Source organism: Neovison vison, chromosome 2, assembly GCF_020171115.1.
Source record: "Neovison vison isolate M4711 chromosome 2, ASM_NN_V1, whole genome shotgun sequence".
NCBI lineage: Eukaryota > Metazoa > Chordata > Mammalia > Carnivora > Mustelidae > Neogale > Neogale vison.
The window spans coordinates 199,395,200-199,417,377 of record NC_058092.1 but is presented as its reverse complement, the minus strand read 5'-3'; the positions used below and the strand labels follow the sequence as shown (position 1 = coordinate 199,417,377).

The 22,178-nt window shown below is 38.6% G+C and overlaps 1 protein-coding gene across 5 annotated transcripts in view; it reads right to left on the bottom strand.

Moving 5' to 3' along the window:
• Positions 1-21,781, bottom strand: part of MAPK8 (mitogen-activated protein kinase 8) — a 102,582-nt gene extending 80,801 nt beyond the window's left edge. Inside the window, exons 1-2 of one of the 5 annotated variants that reach the window (XM_044239996.1) lie at positions 20,144-20,266; positions 18,912-19,009 (exon numbers count right to left, since the gene is read on the bottom strand). The gene's annotated coding sequence lies outside the window, so the exon portion shown is untranslated. Of the gene's footprint in view, positions 1-18,911; positions 19,010-20,143; positions 20,267-21,648 lie in introns of those variants that run through there. The other 4 variants (XM_044239995.1, XM_044239997.1, XM_044239994.1 and 1 more) reach the window with 4 other exon arrangements.
• Positions 21,782-22,178: the final 397 nt, after the last annotated feature.

The window sequence follows — 22,178 nt, the reverse complement described above, 5'->3', positions numbered from 1 at the left end:
TGTATGTGTTATTAATACATACACACATTCATTTCTTAGCTCTGTCTGCTGAGAGTGACTAAGAAAAGCCACATCCCAGTAGCAATAAGCACACCTAGTACCTAGATCTTGGTTTCTAATTCTCTAATACCATTCTCCAATATAAGGAAATAAGAGTTCCTTGGAAAAGTGGTTGATTCTAAAAGTGGGGTTAGAAAATATATAAGATAGGCTGGAAACACTTTGTAGTCACAGAAAGTAAGGAAATCCTTAAAAAAAATAAAAAAGAAAGAAAGAAAAAAATTACCTGCTTTGATAGAGGTATGTTAAAGGAGCATAGGTACCAACTGGAAAACCTCTCACTGGCCAAAGCTGGAATAATTTGAGCAAGAAAATAAAGTAGAGCTGGGTTATAACTCAAAGTATAAAATAATCATGAACTTATAACTGATACAAATTACTGAATTAATAAATGGGAGAAGATACAAATTACTGAATTAATAAATGGGAGAAGAGTTAAAACTCTCTGCAGAAAGATCCCACTAATTTATGCACTGTACTCTTAAGGAGACAAACATAACTCCTCACTCTTTGAGTGTGGCTGCACATATTAACTTCTTGCACACAGTGACTTCTGCCAAACAGTACAATGGGGAGTAGAAAGGGAGTCACTTTATAGTGGAGAAATCTGACAAACACTATTTCAGCCAGGTGATCAAGGTCAACATCAGTAGCTGTAAACTATGTTAACAACATGTACCTCTGATATGATGTGATGAAAATGGCACTTTACCCCCATGATCTGTCTCCTCTAAACTCATAATCCCAGTCTAAAACTTAGAAAAACTTCAGACAAATTCCAACAAAGGGGAATCCTACAAAATACCTGACCAGTGCTCCTCAAAACTGTCAAGGTCATCAAAAACAATGAAGGAATGTCTGAGAACTCAATGACAAGAAGATTCTAAGGAGACAGACCAACTAAATATAATGTGGTATCCTGGATAGGATACCTGGAACAGAAAATAACAGAAAAAGGACATTAGGTAAAAACTATGGAAAACTGAATAAACTATGTACTTTGAATAATAATGTATTGGGGTGCTTGGGTGGGTCAGTCCTGGAATTAAGCCCAGTGTTGGGTTCCCTGCTCAGTGGGGAGCCTGCTTCTCCCTCTCCCTCTGCCCCTCCCCTCCACTCGTGTGCACACACACTCACACACCCTCTCTCTCTCAAATACAATCTTTCAAAAAAAAGTATGTATTGATATTAGTCTACTAATTGTCATAAATGTACAATACTAATATAGGAAACTGTTGATATTAAGAGAATCTGGGTGAGGGTGTAAGGGAAATCTAGGTAATATGTTCTCATTTTTTCTGAAAAGCCAGAATTTCTAAAAAAGCCTACTAAAAAAAGGAATAGTGAGGGGAAGGAGGCAAGATGGCATTAAAGTAGGGGACTTTATTTCATCTGGTCCCTTGAATTTAGCTATGTAACTATCAAATCATTATGAGCACCTATAAATTCAATCTGAGATGTAAAAAAAAGAATTGCTGGAATTCCACAAACAGAAAACCGACCACTTTTTGCAAGGTAGGGGGTGTGGAGAAGTGAATCTGAGGGGATATATCAGAATATAAATGGCGTGTGTGTGGGAGGGGGAAACTCCATAAGCTGGCTACTGGAAAGTGATATAGCTCTGGAAAACCTTCAGGGAACAAAAAGCCACAAAGAATCACCCCAAGCAGCTTACACTGAGCCCAGTCCCAAGCAAGGGGCAGTGCAACTCTGCTCAGGCAAAGACATCAGAGAATCAGTACAGGAGCACCCTCCCCCAGAAGCCCAGCTGGAAAAATCAGGAAAACACTAAGTTTACTGAGCACACAGAAATGCAAAACTCCAGGGGCGCCTGGGTGGCTCAGTGGGTTGAAGCCTCTGCCTTCAGCTCAGGTCATGATCCCAGAGTCCTGGGATCGAGCCCCGCGTCGGGCTCTCTGCTTGGCAGGGAGCCTGCTTCCTTTCCTCTCTCTCTGTCTGCCTCTCTGCCTGCTTGTGATCTCTGTCTGTTAAATAAATAATTAAAAAAAAAAAAAAAAAGAAATGCAAAACTCCAGCATCGGGGAAAACAGTATATAGAATTTGAGATTTTTTTTCTCATGTTTCTTTTATATTTCAGTTTCAAATTTTCCTTTTCTTTTTTTCATTTTTCCCTTTTCAATGAGTTTCTTATTTTATCAACTATTTTTAAGTCTTTTTTTAACCTTTATTTTTACATTTATACTTTGTAAATATATTCTTCATTTTTTACTTTTCACTGTATTCAACTTTATTTTTGTACATATTCAAGTTTTGCTTTTTTTACAATTTTGGGATTTAATGTCTTCTAACAAACAGACCAAAAAACAGCTAAGACCAAGTGGATCACCCTGTTTTGTCCACTTGGGAAGATTATATTCTTTCCCCACTCCCCTTTTCTCTCTCTGTCTCTGTCTGTCTCTCTCTTTTTTTTAAGTTTCCAACCTCTTTGGATTTGTCTAGTGTGCATTTTGCTTGGGTCATGGTTAATATTTTTTATTTTGTTATCTTGTTCACCCATTCTCCTCTAAGCAAAATAACTAGAAGGATGAATTTACAACGAAGGAAAAAACTGGGGTAATACTGTCACAGGCCTAATCTATATGGATGTCAGCAAAATGTCAGAGCTGGAATTCAGGATAGTGAATATAAAGTTACTAGCTGGGCTTGGAAAAAAAACATTAAAGACACTAGAGAATCTCAGTGAAAAAATAAAATCTAATCAGGCCAAAATAAAAAAATGTTTTAACTGAGATGCAGTCTAAAATGAATGCTCTAACCTCTAGGGTAAATGAGGCAGAAGAGCTGACACAGAAAACAAGATGAGAGGAAGGAAGCTAAGGAAAAGAGAAAAACGAATGGATCATGAGAGGAGGCTTTGAGAAATCAGTGACACCATAAAGCAAGACAGTATTAGAATTATTAGGGTCCTAGAGGAAGAAGAGAGAAAGAGAGGAGCAGAAGGTATATTTGAGCAAATCATGGCTGAGAACTTCCCTAATGTGGCAAAGGAAACAGACATTCAAGTCCAGCAGGCAGAGAGTGCACCCTCCCCAACCGAAAATCAATAAAACTAGATCAACACACTAGCATACAACAGTGAAGCCTGCAAATTTCAGAGATAAAGAGAAAATCCTGAAAGCAGCTCAAGATAAGAAGTCCTTAACCTACAGGGGTAGGAACATTACACTGGCAAGCAGACCTATCCAAAGACCTGGCAGACCAGAAAAGGCTTGCATGATATATTCAGGGTATTAAATGAGAAAGCATGCAGCCAAGAATATCCAGCCAGGCTGTCATTCAGAATGGAAGGAGAGATAAAGGGTGTCCAGGACAAACAGAAAACTAAAAGAATTTGTGATCATTAAACCAGCCTGTAAGAAACATTAAAGGGAATCCTATAAGCAAAGAGAGCCCAAAAGTAACAGACCAGAAAGAAACAGAGGCAATCTACAAAAACAGGGACTTTAGAGGTAATACAATGGCACTAAATTCGTATCTTTCAATAGTTACTTGAATGTAAATGGGCTAAATGCTCCAATCAAAACACAAAGGGTATCAGGTTGCATTAAAAAAAAAAAAAAAGCAAGACACATCCATAAATGCTGTTTACAAGAGACTAATTTTAGACCTAAAGTCACCTCTAGATTTAAGAAGAACACAGACAGCAACCTCTTTGACCTTGGCTGCAGTAACTTCTTGTTAGACATACCCCCAAAGGCAAGGGAAACAGAAGCAAAAATGGACTATTAAGGAATTCATCAAGGTAAAAAGCTTTCACACAGCAAAGGAAACAGAAAACAAAACTAAAAGGCAATCTACAGAATGGGAGAAGATATTTGCAAATGACATATCAGATAAAGGGCTAGCATCCAAGATCTATAAAGAATTTATCAAACTCAATATCCCAAAAACAAATAATCCAGTCAAGAAATGGGCAGAGGACATGAACAGACATTTCTGCAAAGAAGACATTCAAATGACCAACAGACACATTAAAAAAATGATCCACATCACTAGGCATCAGGGAAATACAACAAAACCATAAGAAGATATTACATCACACCAGTCGCAATGTCTAAAATTAACAAGAGAAGAAACAACAAATGGTGAAGATGTGGAGAAAGGGGAACCCTCTTACACTGTTGGTGGGAATGCAAGCTGGTACAGCCACTCTGGAAAACAGTATGGAGGTTCCTCAAGAAGTTAAAAATAGAGCTACCCTTTGACCCAGAAACTGCACTACTACTTACTCCAAAGATACAAATGTACTGATCTGAAAGGGCACCTGCACCCCAATATTCATAGCAGCAATGTCCACTATAGACAAACTCTGGAAAAAGCCCAGATTTCCACCACCAGATGAATGGATAAAGATGAGGTAGAAATACACAATGGAATATTACTCAGCCATCAAAAAAGAATGAAATATTACCATTTACACTGATATGGGTGCTGGAGAGTATGATGAGTGAAGTAAGTCAATCAGAGAAAGGCAATTATCATATGGTTTCACTCATATGTGAAATATAAGAAACAGCAGAGGACTATAGGTGAAGGGACGGAAAACTGAATGGGAAGTCATCAGAAAGGGAGAACAACCATGACAGACTCTTAATTATAGAAAACAAATTGAGGGTTGCTGGAGGGGAGGTGTGGGGGGTGGGGAGAATGAGGTAATTGGGTAATGGACATTAATGAGGGCATGTGATGTGATGAACACTGGGTGTTATATGCAACTGATGAATTACTTAATACCACATCTGAAACTAGTGATGGCTAATGGAATTTTAATTAAAAAAAAAAAAAGGAATAGTGACTGGAATGATTATAAAAACAGTAAAAAAACCCTGCAGATTTCTGTCATACTGAAAGAGAGAGAAGAGAGAAAGAAAGTTGTCTGCCACCATTGGAGATGACTGCTAACTAGGCATAGTCTAGTTAGAGTCTAGTTAGCAGTCATCTCCAATGGTGGCAGACTACTTTCTTTCTCTCTTCTCTCTCTTTCAGTATGACAGAAATCTAGTTCAGAGTAGACATCACGTTCAGAGTTTCAGAATTCAGTTTTCAGAGTTAAAAAGTTGATTTATCAAAAGAAAATAAGCATTTACCTCACCTTTTTAGGAAAAACTCTAGTTCAATCCTACTTGACAAGAGAAAGGTCTTTTTAATGGTCGATAGTTGGCTAATAGATCCTGAAGGATGACAGGGTTAGAAAAGAACATTTCGTGAGCTCAAGTGAAATAACTAGTTTAGACAAGACTCATCAATACAGGCTAAGAAACATTAGGCAAAGGCTGCTGGGAAACAGAATATTCTCAGGGAACCAAATCATTGCCTCACTGATCAGGTGCTAATTACAAAGAAGGAGGGGAAAAAAATCCCATCTTTATAATGGATAGATCTAATGAATACCACCTAACCAAATGACTATAATTTAGGCAGACAACCTGGCGTTATATGTCTTGAGTTATGAATGAATATAATGTACACAGGAGCATCTAAGCCAAAGAACCTAAATATAATCCAGCCTCTAGACCAAACTTTCTATTTTTAGGAAACACAGTAGGTGCAGATACAAGTTAAATACCACAAGGAAACAATCATACAAATCCAGAATGTGGAAAGTTCTGCCAGACAACCGGTCTTATCTTAAGAAGGCAATATTGGGGGGGCACTTCGGTGGCTCAGTTGGTTAAAGCCTCTGCCTTCGGCTCGGGTCATGATCCCAGGGTCCTGGGATGGAGCCCCTCATCAGGCTCTCTGCTCAGCGGGGAACCTGCTTCCCCCTTCTCTCTCTCTGCCTGCCTCTCTGCCTGCTTGTGATCTCTGTCTGTCAAATAAATAAATAAAAATTTTTAAAAACAAAAAAAAAGGCAATATTGGTGGTGGGGGGAAGGGGAGTGGAGGCAGGGAGACTTGTAGTACAGCAATCTCCCCTTATCTTTCCACAAAGCAGATGAAGCTCCTTCTGATCTACCATCAGCATGTCAATACTAGCCTAATGCTATTCACAATACCTATGTCATTCATCTCACTTGTCTCATCACTTAAGCATTTTATTACCTCATATCATCACAAAAAAGGTAGAAGTACAGTACAATAAGATATTTATAGACCACATTCACATAGCTTTTATATAATTATGATCAACTTATATCCTTACTAATCTCTTATTCTGCCTAATTTAGAAATTAAACTCTATTATAAAAATACATATATTGAAAAAAAAAAAAACAACAGGGTTTGTTGATGCAGTTTCAGGCATCCACTGGGGGTCCTAGAACATATATTCCACAGATGAGGAGGCATATTAAGTGTCTAAAGCAGTAACAAATACTATGCATGAACTCTGATTGAACTCTAGTTTGAGAAAACCATCTGCAAATGGACAACTGAAGAAACCCGAATATAGACTAAAACTTACAGCTTCATTTTAAAAGAATGACATCTGTAGGAAAATGTGTTTAATTTTTGGAGATGCATGACAGCATTTAGGGGTCAAGTGCATACACAAATACGTAAACAAATACTACAAATTTGTTGTATAAACAAATACTACAAATACTACAAAATGTTAACAACCATATCCAAATGGTAGTCTGGGGTGCTTACTGTATGATTCTTTAAATTTGCATGTTAGAACATTTTTTAAAAGATTTTATTTATTTGAGAGGGAGAGAGAGAGAGAGAAATGGAGCACTTGCATCAACAAGGGAGGGGCAGAGGGACAAGCAGACTCCCCACTGAGTAGGGAGCCCAACACAGGGCTTGATCTTGGACCCTGAGATCATGGACCTGAGCCAAAGACAGAAGCTTAACCAACTGAGCCACTCAGGCACCCCTGATGATTCTTAAAGTAGATTGGGGGTGGTGAGGGGGAATGGGGGCGGGGGAAAGGCTGCCCGAATGAACTGTAAAGCACCAAAATATAGTAATAGATTCTATAGACAAATGTAACAAACTTTCACATTTTAAACTAGCATCCTATAACACATACACTGCATAAACATTAGGAAGGTGGAGCATGGAGGGAATCAGCTTAAGAAACACTTCCCACCTTCCGAAAGTTTAAAATATCAACCAAAACACTGCTGATAAAATCACCTCAGACAGGACACCTCCAATGTCTCTCATTTTCTCAGAAGAAAGGTGACTACAAAAGAGATACCATTTTCATTGTTCAATTACAAAAACTGAAAAGTAACAGAAAATTTTATAACTTAGAAATTTCAGTTATACAGGAAATGAGTTGGAGGTTCAAGAATATAAATGAACTCAAGAAGAGTGTAAGTTAACTAAAATTAAAAGCTATATGATTTCCTATACCTTATATTAATAATGGATTTCACAGAAGTTCTTCTTAATCCCTTAATAGAGGCTGTGCTGTAGATACATATTGCTACAAAGCATAACCATTGGCCCCAAAGTCAAACCCTTCATAATGCCTTAGAACAAATTAAAATTAAATTTGTGGAACAAATTTAAAAATTTTACTTAAGATAACGGAATAGATACTTCCCTGTGCCTGTTCCAATTCTACAGCCACATAACTATAACAATCTCATGCTGATAAATGTCAGCTCCTTTTACACATAACTGTCCTTTGATAGTCCTAATAGACAGAAAAATGTTCCCTTAGCTTTATCTCTCCCAAACTTTGCAAAAATACCATTCTCTCTGCCATTTGCTTCCTCCCTTTTCTAATCCTGTCTGTTTTTCCCTTTTCTAATAATTGCTATAATACATATAATATGGCTACATAATACATATATAATAACACTAGTACCCAAAATCTCACCTTGAGAAAAACTAAAACTACATATACTGGAAATCTTAAGATATAGACCTCCATCAAGCTAACAAATTACTTTGGTGAACCAGGTAATTCAGACTAATCTCCTACTGAGAACAAGAAAAACTGGATACCTGCTTCCCCCAGGTAAAATCAGAAAAACAAACAAAACCCCCCACACCTCTTTGAAGGCTTTTTACTGCTAACAATGCAGTAAAAAAGGTAAGGAGGCTAAGATTTGAGACAGTAAGGAAATTCTCAGAGGTGGGCCAAGCATCTGGGGCCATTTTTCCTAGGTTACATCTGTCAATTCTATAAGGTAACTGAGAAAGCTTCACAGACCTACAAGGCTGGAGAAGTTAAATATGAGAGGTAAGGGCCCAATGCAGTATGGGAGTAGGGAAATGGGGATTGGAGGGGGGACTTATAACATCCCTGGTTTTATTTTAGGACCCTAAAGAATCATATCCTAAAAGCAAACAAAACATAAAATAGGCCAGCCTTTGCAAAGTGTGGAGCCCATCTTTGAAACATTTCAGTCTCTGGATTAAGATGATACAGGATAGTTTACTATCCTATCTAGTTCCACTAGATAGCTTCCTACTGAAAGCAAACACAAGTCTTTCATGGAAGGAGGTAACATCATCCCTAAACCTCAAACTATCCCTAGGTTTTTGCATATGTAATGCCTTAATAAGAAACATCCAGGTAGAAAAGACGAAGACAACATGATGAAAAATTGAATAATACAAAAGCCTACAGGAAAATATCTACAAAGGATCAAAATAATAAAGTTCCCCTATACAGACATGCTTAACATTTTCAAAAGTTTTTTTTTTTTTTAAACTGAGAAGGTACCTGGGTGGCTCAGTTGGTTAAAGTCTGCCTTTGGTTCAGGTCATGATCTCAGGGACCTGGGATCCAGCCCGGAGTTGGGCACCCTGCTCAGCAGGGAGTGTGCTTCCCCTCCCACTCTGCACCTGTCACGTCCCCACCCCTCGCCCCCCTGGCCCCGCACCATGTGGCTCCTTCTCACTCTCTTTCTCTCTCTCAAATAAGCAAAAACTTTAAAAAGACAAAAAATAACAACAGAGTCATGAAAAATTGGCCCAGGACAAAAGTCTGCTAACTTTGAAATTTCAAACCATACCTCATTTCCTATTCCTTAGATTCATCTCGGATTAAAAATTCCCACAGCTGTTCTAAACCTTCCTTATTCAGGTCCACACACCTCCCAAAAGAGTATCTACTAAAGAAAAATGTGTCATTCAGTAAAAGGAATTCTACACAAAAAGGCCCTTTAACCTGCCTTATTGGTCCAGTCCTTGAGAGGGAATATAGTCCATTCATTTGCCATAAGAGCATAAACTGTTAGAGAGAACCAACACAGCTCAAATCGGAGATTTCCAAGCATTTTACATCATAACCCATTATGGACAACCTCCAGGTGTATCTGTATATAAGCATACTCAACTTAATTGAAACACAAATTTCAAAAAAACCATTCTTAGCTAAAATAATCAAGGCCAGGTGGCTGATATAATGACTGGCATATTATAGATTAATAGAATAGAACTGATAGTCCAGGAAAAAAAATTTTTTTAAAAAACAAGGATGATAAGACAGTTCGATAAGAAAGCACAGTATTTGCAACAAATAGTCCTAGGACAATTGCATGTCCATATGCCAAAGAATGGAGTCAAATCCCTTCTGCACACCATACACAAAAAATTTTACTCAAAATAGATCACAGGACTAAATGTAAGAGCTCAAACTATAAAACTTTTAGAAGAAAACACAAGAGTTCTCTTCATAACCTTGAGCTGGGTGATGGTTTCAGACATAAAACACCAAAAGCACAAGCAACAACAAAAGAAACAGAAACTGGATTTCATTAAAACTAAATCTTTTGTGCTTGAAACAATACTATGAAGAAACTGAAAACAGGAGAAAATATCTGCAAATCACATGTCTGATGAGGAATTGTATCTACACTACCTAAAAAACCCAGCTTAATAATAAGGTAACCCAACTTAAAAACAGGCATAGAATCTAAATAAACATTTCTCCCAAGATAGACAAATGACCAATAAACATATGTAAAGATGATCAACATCATTAGCCACCAGAGAAGTGCAAATCAAAAACACAATGAAATACCACTTCCCATCCATTAGGAAGGCTGTATCAAAAGACAGTCACAGACATTGACAAGACGCAGAGAAACTGAAACCTTTGTACCTTGCTGGTGGTAATGTAAAATGGTGCAGCCACTTTGAAAAGCCACTATGGCAGTTCCTCAAAATGTTAAATATGGAATTATCCATACAACCAGCAATTCCAATCCAATGTGGTTAAATATCCAAAGGAACCGAAAACTGTCACACAGAAACTTGTACGTGAATGTCTATGACAGCATGACTTACAGCCAGCTAAATGCCCACCAACTAAAGAGTGGATAAATGAAATGTGGTGCCCCTGTAGAATAGAGCATTACTAGGCCATAAAAAGGAATGAAGTACTGATACATGCTAAGATAAGCCGTGAAAACATTATGCTAAGTAAAATAAACCAGACACAAGACCATATGTTACATGATTGTATTTACATACAATGCCTAAAATAAATCTACAGAGACAAAAAGTAGAAGATAAGTGGTTGCTTGGTGCTGGGGAAAAGTGGGGGGTTGCATAAGAATGGGGAGAGTGATGCTAATAGGTATAGAATTTTTAGAGTGACAACTATGTTCTAAAAGTAGGCTGTGGTGATGGGAGCACTACTCCATGAGAACAAACAAAAAATAACTTGTATATTTCAAACAGGTGAACTGTAATGGTGTGTGACTTAAATCTCAACAAAGCTGTTAAAAAATTCTTAGTCCCTTACTTTATTACTTGTGATATTTACTGTGATATTCTGTTTCATTTCATTTAAAAATACATTAGTAGTAACCTCCTGAATTCATCACTGGCTATTTGAAAAACACTGCCGGAGTCCTCCAACAGTAGAACGAATGCCCACTTCTATTATCAGAACTAACCCCATCACACCTCACATCCCAGAAAAAGTCCAACTCTTCCTGGTCATCTTCCCCAAGTCCTTACTGCCACGGTATTGAGTACATCCTCCACTTTATCCAATCTTTCAATCCTCCTAGGCCCTTCACTGGCCTTCTGAAATTCCCAATTTGTGATAGCCAAATTTAGCTGATTATACTACCTTTACCATTCCTTATCATCATCTACCCTCCTTCAATTCTTCCTCACTGACCGAGGATGTTGTCGAACAGTTAGTTCACGGTGAAGTATCCTTATTTCCTTACCACTTGCTTGTCTTCACCAATGACTGACCCCTTTGACAGCTCAGCCTCTCTTATTCACTGGCCTCCTCATTTCCACAGACTTTTCATTCAATTCCACCTTAGCAGCCCACTCCCAAAGTCCATCCTGGGTATTATCATTGCTAGAAGAAACTACCATACCTGTTAAATCTCTATTTCAAGCATCCCACTCTGACCAACACATTCAAGACTTCTAGAGCATTACTTTATCCCATCCCACTCACCTCTAACAATTCTAACAATTCCCAATAAACTTTCTTACTACCCACCCTCACTTCACCACCTTTCTTAACCAGTTAAGATTTTATGATTAATTCCACTCCTGAAAGCACTCCTAACAAAACCAAAACCACACACACACCTCATTTCCCTTTTCCTTATTTTATACTGACCTAGTTTTATGTATCACTTTGGCAGGGTGATGGGCCTATCATTCAATCAAACACAGATCTAAGTGTTGCTATGAAGATATTTTGCAGATGTTGTTAACATCCACACTCATTTGACTTTAAGTGAAGGAGACAGTCCTCAATAATGTGGGTGCTTCTCATTCAATCAGCTGAAATATCTTAAGAACAAAACTGAGGTTTCCCTGAGGAAGAGGAAATTCAAGTCTGCAGCATCAGCACCTGCCCTACAGATTTCCAACTTGTCATGCTGATACTTGCTAAGATGTATAAGCATCTTAGCTTAAAAACTTAAACACTTTAACACAGGTAAAGTCCCAAAATAGTGCATGATAAATGGTTAAGTACTAAATACCTATCAGCTATAACATTATTAGAATATTCTGGATTCTTGTTTTCCCTTGGTTTTGATTTTTTATTTCTAGCTTATTCAACAGTGTGTGTGTCCTGGAGGAGTAAACCACCTCCGAATTTTGTGGGGGAGAAGTGGCAAGATACAAAATAAACTATGAAATATCCATTAAACAATTAGATCCCTACTGAATTTCAGCCAAGTATCTTCACCCACAATATAACTACCCCAAACCCAACAGCCAAATCAAAGTCACTCCCTCAACTCCCTCCCCTACCTTCATGCTCTCTAGACTGGCAGATTTTTGCCAGTATCATTTTTCTAAGCCTAAATCCTTCCTGTCCACACTCACTTGCTGCTCACTTCTAAAGGGTCAAGCTATATAGAAGTTATATAATCTATTATCTAGAAGAATCTATATAATAGATTGTTTTCTATGTGCTAGCACCCAGAGGTAATTTCCAGCAGACTAAGTTACACTACTAGAAATTGCCTCTGGGTGCCACGCACATAGAAAACAATCTATTTGTATTATTAAATGATAGACAAAAAAGTTAATTACCAACTCTGCATTCACTGTCATATAATCACTACTTTGTCTTTTTGACATTTTAAAAACCACAATTCAAGTTTTCTTATATTAATGTTGAAAAACTTTACATTGCTTTAATTACTCTCATAATCCCTCAATTTCAATTACTACTCATATCCTTTAAATATACAGCAAGTACAGGTATCTTGATCCTTATTTTATACATTGTGGAGGAAAACTATGTTTTAAAAATCATTGCTACCAATGCAATAAAAGAAAAAACTAGGGGTATAAAAGTTGGGAGAGGGGAGATAAAAAATTGGAGTAAGTAAAAAAAGGATGTATGATTTATACTTGAAAATAAAAAATTTGGGGTGCCTGGGCAGCTCAGTCAGTTGAGTGCCTCTGGCTCAGGTCATGATCCCAGCCAGCATCCTGGGACAGAGCCCCATCTCTTGCTACCTGCTCAGCAAGGGACCTATTTCTCCCTTCCCACTCTGCCTGCACTCTCTGTCACGATCTGTCTCTCTCAGATAAATAAAATCTTAAAAAAAAAAAAAAAAGAAAAACTCAACTACAGAATTATTACAAATAGTAACAATTTCTAAAAAGCAAATTATTTAATATAACTAGTCAATAAGCAAAAAAAACAGCTTTCTTTTATATAACCAAGTAGCTGAAATGGAAGAAAAGATGCCATTTCTAACAGCAAAAGAAAGAAAGAATAGTGCAAAACCTAAAAATGCTGTTAGGAATTCAAAAAGGGAATTGAAAAAAATGAAAAGATTAAGTTTTCCCATATTCTTGGATAAAAACAACACCATATAACTGCCAATAAATACAAAAAAAGAATCCTAAATACAAACTAAATCAATGTGATAGAGGTTAATCAAGGTGGGAAAAGTGGTGGAAAGAAGGGCATATTAACTTGAAAAGGGCATGAGTAAATTTTCTGGGTGATGGTAATGGTCTATATTTTGATCTGGGTATTGCACAAATAATATACAGGCAAAATTCATTAGGCTGTGCATCTTACTATATGCAAACTTTACCTCCATAAAATAAATAATTAAGTGATCCCAACAGAAATGGAAACTAGACTAAAGGGACTGATTCCCAAGTAGGCAGACAGATCAGTGGACCAGAAATGGTCCCAAATACACTTAGCAATCCAGTAAATTCTTAAGGTAGCATTTCAAATCTGTAAGACAAAAATGGATTATTTAATAAATGATGTTGGGACAACTGGATGGTCATGTGGTGACAAAAATAAGGTTGAACCTATACATAATAGCTTGCCCCAGAATAAACTCCAAATAGGTTAAAAAAAAAAAAATACCAAAAGGCAGAGAGAGATGAACAAAAAAACCCTAAGAGTACTGGAAAGATAAAATTTGATAATTGCTGGATAATGCTGAGTCAGGGAAAGACTTTCAAACAATGACATACAATTTAGAAGTCAATAAAGATTGGTAAGCACTTTAACTGCTGGGGGTGGGGGATTCAGTGTGATAAAACCACCATAAACAAACTAAAAAGTAAAGAACAAATTAGGAAAAATACTTCCAAAAAATAGCATACAGCTATTTTCCCTAATGTAAAAATAAATTCCCTAATATAAAAATAAATTCGACAAATCTGAGAAGTAACAAAAGTGACATAAAAATAGGCAAGAATATGGACAGTTCACAATGAAGAAAATATAAATAGCCCTTGAAAGACAAAAGATGTTTAATGTTACTCATAATAGCAGGGTTGATGGAATGTAAGTTGAAACAGTTTCTTCAAATGTTATTTTGGCAATATCTATCAAACTTAGAAAGCACATACATTCTAGGAATTCCACTTCTGGATATGTATACTACATGTTTCTATACAAGTGTTAAAAAAATGTATATATAAGGAATCCACTGTACCATATCTTTTCATAGCAAAAGGCTGAAAACCATCTAAATACATCAAAAAGGGGGTACTTAAATCAATACTATACCTGTATAATGGTGTTACGGACTGAACTTGTGTGTCCCCTTTGTGAATTCTGGAGGTAATTAGGACTACAGGAACTCATGAAGATGAAACCCCATGATGGGATAGTGTCATAAAAAGAAGAAGAGAGAGCAGATACTCCCTCTCTCCATGTGAGGACACAGTGAGGGGACATGTCAAGCCAGGAAGAGTCCTCACAGGAACCAAATATCTTTGCACCTAGATCTTGCACTTCCCAGCCTCCAAAACTGGAATGTTTATTGTTTAAACCACCCAGTCTATGGTATTTTGCTATAGCAGCCCAAGCTGACTAAGACAAATAGTCTCCGTGAAGTGTGTTTAAAAAAAAAAAAAAAAAAGAATAAGCATGACATTTATGTCCTGATATGACTAACAGGAAACCATCCTAAGCTATACTGTTAAGTTAAAAATAAAACCTAAAGGATACTGTGCATAGTATGGAACAACTTAAATGAAAAAGGTGAAGGCAGAGAACACATTACACATACAAGACATACAATCCATCACTGGCCATTCTAAAATCTTTCAAGTTCGGAAAAAATATTTCCTTATAAGTTTAGTACAAACCTATTTGGTGTCAAAATCTGACAATAATTTCCATAAGGCTTTTATAAAGATAAAATTTTTATCTTTATTGTACTATTTATGCTTTTGTTGCAGAAATATTAATGTATTTAATTATAAGATGCTACAACATTCCCCAATAGGGATTTTGAACAATGCAGTAAATGCACTATATTACCTTTCCACAGCAACCCCCCGCCCAAACAAAACAATTCTGAAATACAACTGGATCTAGGGTTTTGGACAAGGTATTATATATCTCTATTTACTTACACATACATAAACTATCTTTGAAGGGATTCACAGGAAGCTTAACAGTGTTTCCATGTGGAGGAACTGTGGCTGTGCAGAATGGGAAGGAGACTATACTGTACATCTTTTTCAATCTTTGAAATTCTGAATCAAGTAAATACATTACCTAAGATGTAAATAAAATTACTAAAACTTTTCAATTCTCAGCTACATGCTTTGGTTTTCATTTGACTAGAAAGTAACCCTTTCTTGAGTCACAGAGAAATCTGTGATGGCTTTCCTTTATTTCATTTTTGGCTGACCCATATGGCAGCTGAGAGTCAGAGAGTCATCCTCTAAGGATCAAGTCAAGAAAGGGTGAGTATCCATCCCTCGTAATAGCTTTTAGCTGATATTTTGAAGCTTCATGCCAACCAAAAGTTTTTCTTTTCTAGTGACCCCCAAAATATGGTGGGGGGGGGGCTTGGGACCCTCAGCAACAGAAAGCCCATACTTCTCAATATTAGAAAAACTTAAGAAATGCTCCTACCATAAATCTAGCTGTAAGTCATCAAAGCTTCAATACAGGAGTTTGAGGACTCTGATTAGTATTTGAGTAGCATTTTTTCTATCTGCTTTTCATATACTTCCTTTAATACTTTATTGTGTTCCAAAATGAATTTGAGGATAAAAGGTTTATCTTTTTTAGCATACAGATTTTGACTTATCTGTACCACACTCTCAACTTTAACCAGAAATTAGGAAAGAAGATATCTTCCTTTCTGCAGTTTATCTAGTGAGTACATTTTAAAAGGTAATATGACAGATAGAGGGTTTTGAAGTCCCCAAATGCTCCAACATCCAGCACTCAGACTTCAAGATTAAGGAAATTCCCAATGAAATGCCTATTAATATCTGGTTTCTTGCATTAGGACATAAATGCACTTACATTTGTCCTTATTTCCCATCAGGTTATACTCATGAAAAGTACAGACTAATTTCTACTTCCTGTTGCCCCCACATCACTTAATGAATACCACCTATGTAAAACCAGTGTCATTTCTTAGTTCCTGTCCTCAAGGAATGATGTACCAATATAACCACAGAAACACTACACAGAAAACTCAGAAAAACACAGGAAAAATATTTCCGGATACTACTTATAAATAGCTTCCCTCATTTCTCTAGAGGCCTCTAGAAAATGATTAATGAACTGTTGTGGTTACCCAGTCTCTGACAAGTTTGCAGTCTTCAGAAAGTCACAAATTCCAGTAACACTAAAGATGGAAAAGCATTCCATTTTCTTCAAATACAGAAACAGGATACAGCTACTCCCAGCTCCTAGATTACCATTCTTTTAGAAATCTGTCAAAATCAACCTAGGAAAGCTTAGACAATTCTCTGCAGTGGGAAAGGTAAACACGGCAAAATAACTCTGTATCAGAGAATGTGGCAAATAATTTTTTTTAATATTTGCTTTTAAATTAAATTTAAAGCAGAAGGATTACTGTTCCAAATGTTAAATTATTCCAGTCAATTCAGATTAGATGAGACAATCCAGTTTTAAATAAACCCCTAAAGATGTAGAGGGAAACAACTGGCATTTACTGGAGAACTCAGATGTATACATGAAATTTGTTTTTAATTTACCTGGCATTTTCCATTTGTTCCAAGTTAAAAATAATAAGTGATAATAACAACTAAAATTTCCTGAATACTTACATCTAGGGGTCCACATACTGTATTAGTGCCAAGCACTTTACATGCAATGCCTTACTTAAACCTTACAGCCCTATGAGATTATGTGCTATTATTATTCTCACTTGACAAATAATAAAACAAGGCCTAACTAACCAACCTGGCCATATAGTTAGTTAGATTTGGATCATGCATTTGAACTCAGAGCTGACCTTAAAACTTATGGTAACAATGACTATTACGTTTGGGCTCCTTAACTTCCTAAAGGATTGGCAGATTTTAACCAAAACTGACATACTTCCAAAGGGTAACAGGAGACAGACATATATGTGTACTGTATAACCCATCATTCTGAAGAAGAATGGCAGCTAATATGTGTTCTAAAAGAACTTATACACATACATATTCACATGTAATTTCAAAAACGGATTTCAATGAAATTTAGCCTGCCCAGATATTTGGGGGCAGGCTTTTGTTTGTTTGGGGTAAGCCCTCTCATATATCTTTTAAAAGAATATAAATTCACTGTTTAGATATGCCTTTATTCCAATCCTTGATTGGAAGCTTCTTAAGGCAACTCTTCATTTTCACATCTTCCACCAACTCTCTGAGAGTAAAGAGTCTCATTAGTAAAGCATGGTGCCGTGGAATGAATAAAATCTATCATTCAAAAAACTTAAGCTTACAGTGAAATTTTCATTTGTTTTATAAGAATGGATTACAGAAAATACTTAATTTTTTCTGCTTCTGAAAATTACAAAAGTCTAAGTTTCATTGCTGTTCCTGACACAGGATTCTGATTATCACCCAAACACTTTTTATCCCAGTATGTTTTCTGAAGAAAAACCTATCCCAAGAACAACATTTCTATAAAAAATAGTTCCAACAGGGGTGCCTGGGTGGCTCAGTGGGTTAAAGCCTCTGCCTTCGGCTCAGGTCATGATCCCAGGGTCCTGGGATCGAGCCCAGGGAGCCTGCTTCCTCCTCCCTCTCTCTGCCTGCCTCTCTGCCTACTTGTGATCTCTGTCTGTCAAATAAATAAATAAAATCTTTAAAAAAAAAAAAAAAAGTTCCAACAGCCTCAGCTTACAGTTTTAAATTCAAAAAGGTTAAGCAACTTTTCTATGGCTCAGGAACTTGTTGATGACAAAGTCTAGAAGACAGAACTGAAAAGTGAACGTAGGTCTGATTACTGGACAGGTCTAGTTTCACCTATTGCCCTGATAGGACAGCTTTCTTTCAGTACTCCTGTCTCTTTTTAGGTAATAAAGTCTGTTGACTCAGAACTCATTTCTGAAATCAAAGTTCAAGTTAATCTGCATTAGAGTAAGAAAACTAATTTTCTAAATGTTCATGTAAAGAGCTCATGACTAAGACAATAAGCATCACAGCTCTGAAACAGGCAAATGATTCATATCCAGAACTATGTAGCTACAATGACTTCCTTGCACTACATGAATCCAACAACTTATTCTCCATACCACTGATTTGACCAGAGACCTCTACAGAGCTGGCATCTTAATGTCAGATATTATTTCATACTTCTACATGTGCCACACAGTAGCTGAACTATCTAGATGATTCGAGTATGTCCAAACTCAATTCACAGACAAAGCAGACTAACTTGAATCAGACTTTTATTCAATAACTTCCTCGACTGTCTCTAGGATAGTTTGTGAATGACTGGACACTTAAGTTGTTTCAAGTTGCTTCACTGAGCACTGAGTATCTTCACAAGGTCATTTCCATAACATTAGGCATTGAGTTTAGATTCTAATCTCATTAATTTGGGTAGAATTTATTATTAAATTAATTTCCTCTCCAAGTGGCCTTTCTCTGAGGACCTAAAGGAGTACAGGGATATAGTTTCCCACACTGCCAGGACAAAAAGACAGCCCATTTCAAACTTATTAATGGAATATACTCACCGAAAGAATCAGTGCTATCTCTTCCTTTAAACATAATTTAGAGTGGAAAGGGGAATAACTGCTCATGGGTAGAGTTTTTCTTGGGTGATGAAAATCTTCTGGAATTAGATAGTAACGATCAATGTAGAACTTTGTGAATATATTAAAAACCACTGATGCACACTCTAAAAGAGTAAATTTTCTGATATGTGAATTATATCTCAATAAAGCTTTTTTTTTTTTAAATCAAAAGAAATTCAAAAACAAAACAAAAAACTGGTTTAACATGTAGCCTGACAATGAGCTACTGCCAAAGGATTTGTATTAGTAACCCTTCCTGAAATCTGACATACTGTAACTAGGTAAAGTACTAAAAGTTTGGTATCTCAAGATTTTCATTCCTTATCTTAATAAAGTATCATTTCCTTTTTACTTGTATTCTACATCAAGGAATAATGAGCTCACCTCAAATTCTCATATCCAAAACAAATGCTAAAATTTATTAAGTAATGAGTGGAAAAAAGATAGAACTTGGATAAGTAAGTATTATTTGGGTTTTTAGGCCCATATGCTTCACCAGTAGAAGAATATTAAATTAAGTTAGGCCCAAATGCTTCACCAAGGTAGAATTTTAAATTAAACATTTCTAAAAATGCAATTAGAAATTAACCATCTCTAATAAAACTTTTTATGTAGCTTATTTCCTATAGTCTACCTTTTCCACTTATAAATGTCATCAGAAACTTTTCAAGCAATATTCGCAAAAACACAAACTGAGTCATGTTGACCCCTATTGTAATAACATTATGCCTGTGTGTGATACACAGACTTTTAGACAAGGTTTTGTTGTAAGATAACGAATTAGAAGTGACGGGGGAAAAAAGGTAAGAAAATATTCAGGGGTACCTGGGTGGCTCAGTTAAGCGTCTGCCTTCTGTTCAGGTCATGATCATAGATCTATCATGCTCCCTGTTCAGTGCAGAGCCTGCTTCTCCCTCTCCCTCTGCTCCTCCCTGCCCCCCACCTATAAGCTGTCTCTCTCAAATAAATAAAATCTTTAAAAATAAATAAAATATTCAAGAGCCCCTACTGTGGTACCAGATAATACATATGAACCAATCATTTAGACATCTGAAAGTGACAGTATGCAAGAGGCTTTACAGAGAACTGAAAAGACTGGATTAAAGCCTGGATTTTAAACACTACTAATTGTAAAGAGCTTTTCATCAATCTGACTCTTTTTGAACACTTACTCTATTTCAGGCTAGGTGTCGGAGACAGATGCAAGACAGGCCTGTCCTCAAGGAAGTCCCACTTTGATTGCTTGCTTTTGTCAGGCACAGCGCTAAACATGTTCACGGACAGCATATGACCACCTAGGTTTAACCCATAGCAGGGTAATTTGAGATAAACATTACCAGTGACTATAAGACTGTAAGGCTATTAAAACTTAAAAGTTAAATTTGTAAATAAAGAAAGCCATTGTATATTTAGACCAATCTCCTAATTCTACTTCCCAAACACTGTAAGTTCCAGATTGTACTAAAACAAAAACACAACAGTAAAATGACCCAGAGTACAACTATACCCTTTTTAACACACACCACTTACATAATTATCTCATTTAAAGGGACATCTATTACAGTTTCGTCAAAACATCCTCTTCCATTAAATGATACTTCTCTTTACCTTCAAACTCTCCATCTAAATACAGTACTGAACAGTTGCTGAATGAATGAATGAAATAAACAGATGTTCTAATTGCCAAAGATATTTGCTGGATGCTTATCTCAAAACACAATGGACTGACAGACCAGACTTCTATAGAAAAGACTACTGAATTTCAAAGGTAAAAATAGTAACCACTGAACATTGATACCATGCATGCAGTCAACATGTTATTAAGTTCACAGTAAACATCTGATGGCGAACTCTCAGAAATTAAAATGAAAAGCGATCATCACAATACTCTAAAATGGACTTGGTTCTACCATCTAAGGACTGGAAACACAAGTGCAAGACAAAGAGAGGAGAGGGTGGGGTGAAAAAGTCAAAAGGTCACCACCGAGTGACCCTCAAGAGAAAAGCCCGATGACCACTAAAGCTCGCTCACAGCTTGATGGACACCTTCCGCGCCAGGTCGAGGGCCCAGGCTCCCCCCCGCAGCCCAGAGCTGAACGCCACCCCAGCCCTTTTCGGCGCCGCTGCCTGCGTTCGCCCAGAACCTTAGCACAAAGAAACCACCGAGAAACAAAACACAGACCCCGTGGGCGCCGGTCGGCGTCGGGACCCGGCGACCGGAGGAGCGCTCTCGGCTCCCCATTGCCGGGAGAGGCAGCCAGGGCGCGGCGGGCCGCTCAGGCGCCTCCGTCCGGACCTTCCCCGAAGTGTTTCAGAACTTGCCACCCACCCTCCGCTCCATTCTCCCCTCTGGATGAGGATGCGAGACCCCCGTGAGAAGGGCGCGCGAGGACAGACGGGCGGAGCTGGGCGGCGGGCCGGGGGCTGACGGACGGGGAGCACCAGGGTCCCGCAGCCCCACGCCCCCTGACCGGCCCCAGCCTCCCGGGCCGCTATTGTTCCCGCGCCGCCCCCGCCGCCGCGCGCCCCCCGCCGCCGCGCGCTCCCGCCCCCACTCTCGGGAGGGGGTCACGGCTGAGGAGAAGGCGGCGGCGGCGGCGGTGGTGGCGGCGGCACAATAACATAAACACGGCGGGGCCGCCGGCCGCCCAGGCCCTGCGACGCCCGCCGCACTCACCCCACAACGCAAAGAACGGCGACAGGAAAGCCCGCCGGCGGGACTGGCGCCGTCCGGGCGGTCGCCACGGCCGTTACCCAGGGCTGCTCGCGGCTCCCCACTCCTGGCCGCGTCGTCCGGCCTCCGCCGCTCCGCTGAGTAACAGGGACGCGGGCCGTCACCACGCACGCCCGCCCACGTCATCGCGCAGGGCCCTGCCCCCGCGCCTCGGAAATGGTCCGCGGGGCGGGGTAGCCCGGGGCCCGGATTGCGGGGGCGGGGCCCGCAGTCCGGGGGCGGGGCTACTCTAGGGGCCGGGAGGACTGGCGGAGGTCGCCTGGAGGCGGAGCTGCTGGGAGAGTTTCTGGTAGCCAAGTGTGAGGGGCGTGTCAGGGAGCCGGGCGGGGCGGGGCCCTGCGCCCGGCGCGTGGCGGCGTGTGGCTAGAACGCCAAGCTTTTGCCCGGGGGAATTCCACTAGTGGGAGCCAAAGCCTCAGGGGCTCCTCGCCTCAGGCTTTGAAAGTGAGGTGCACTTAGGCCAGACCCTCCCT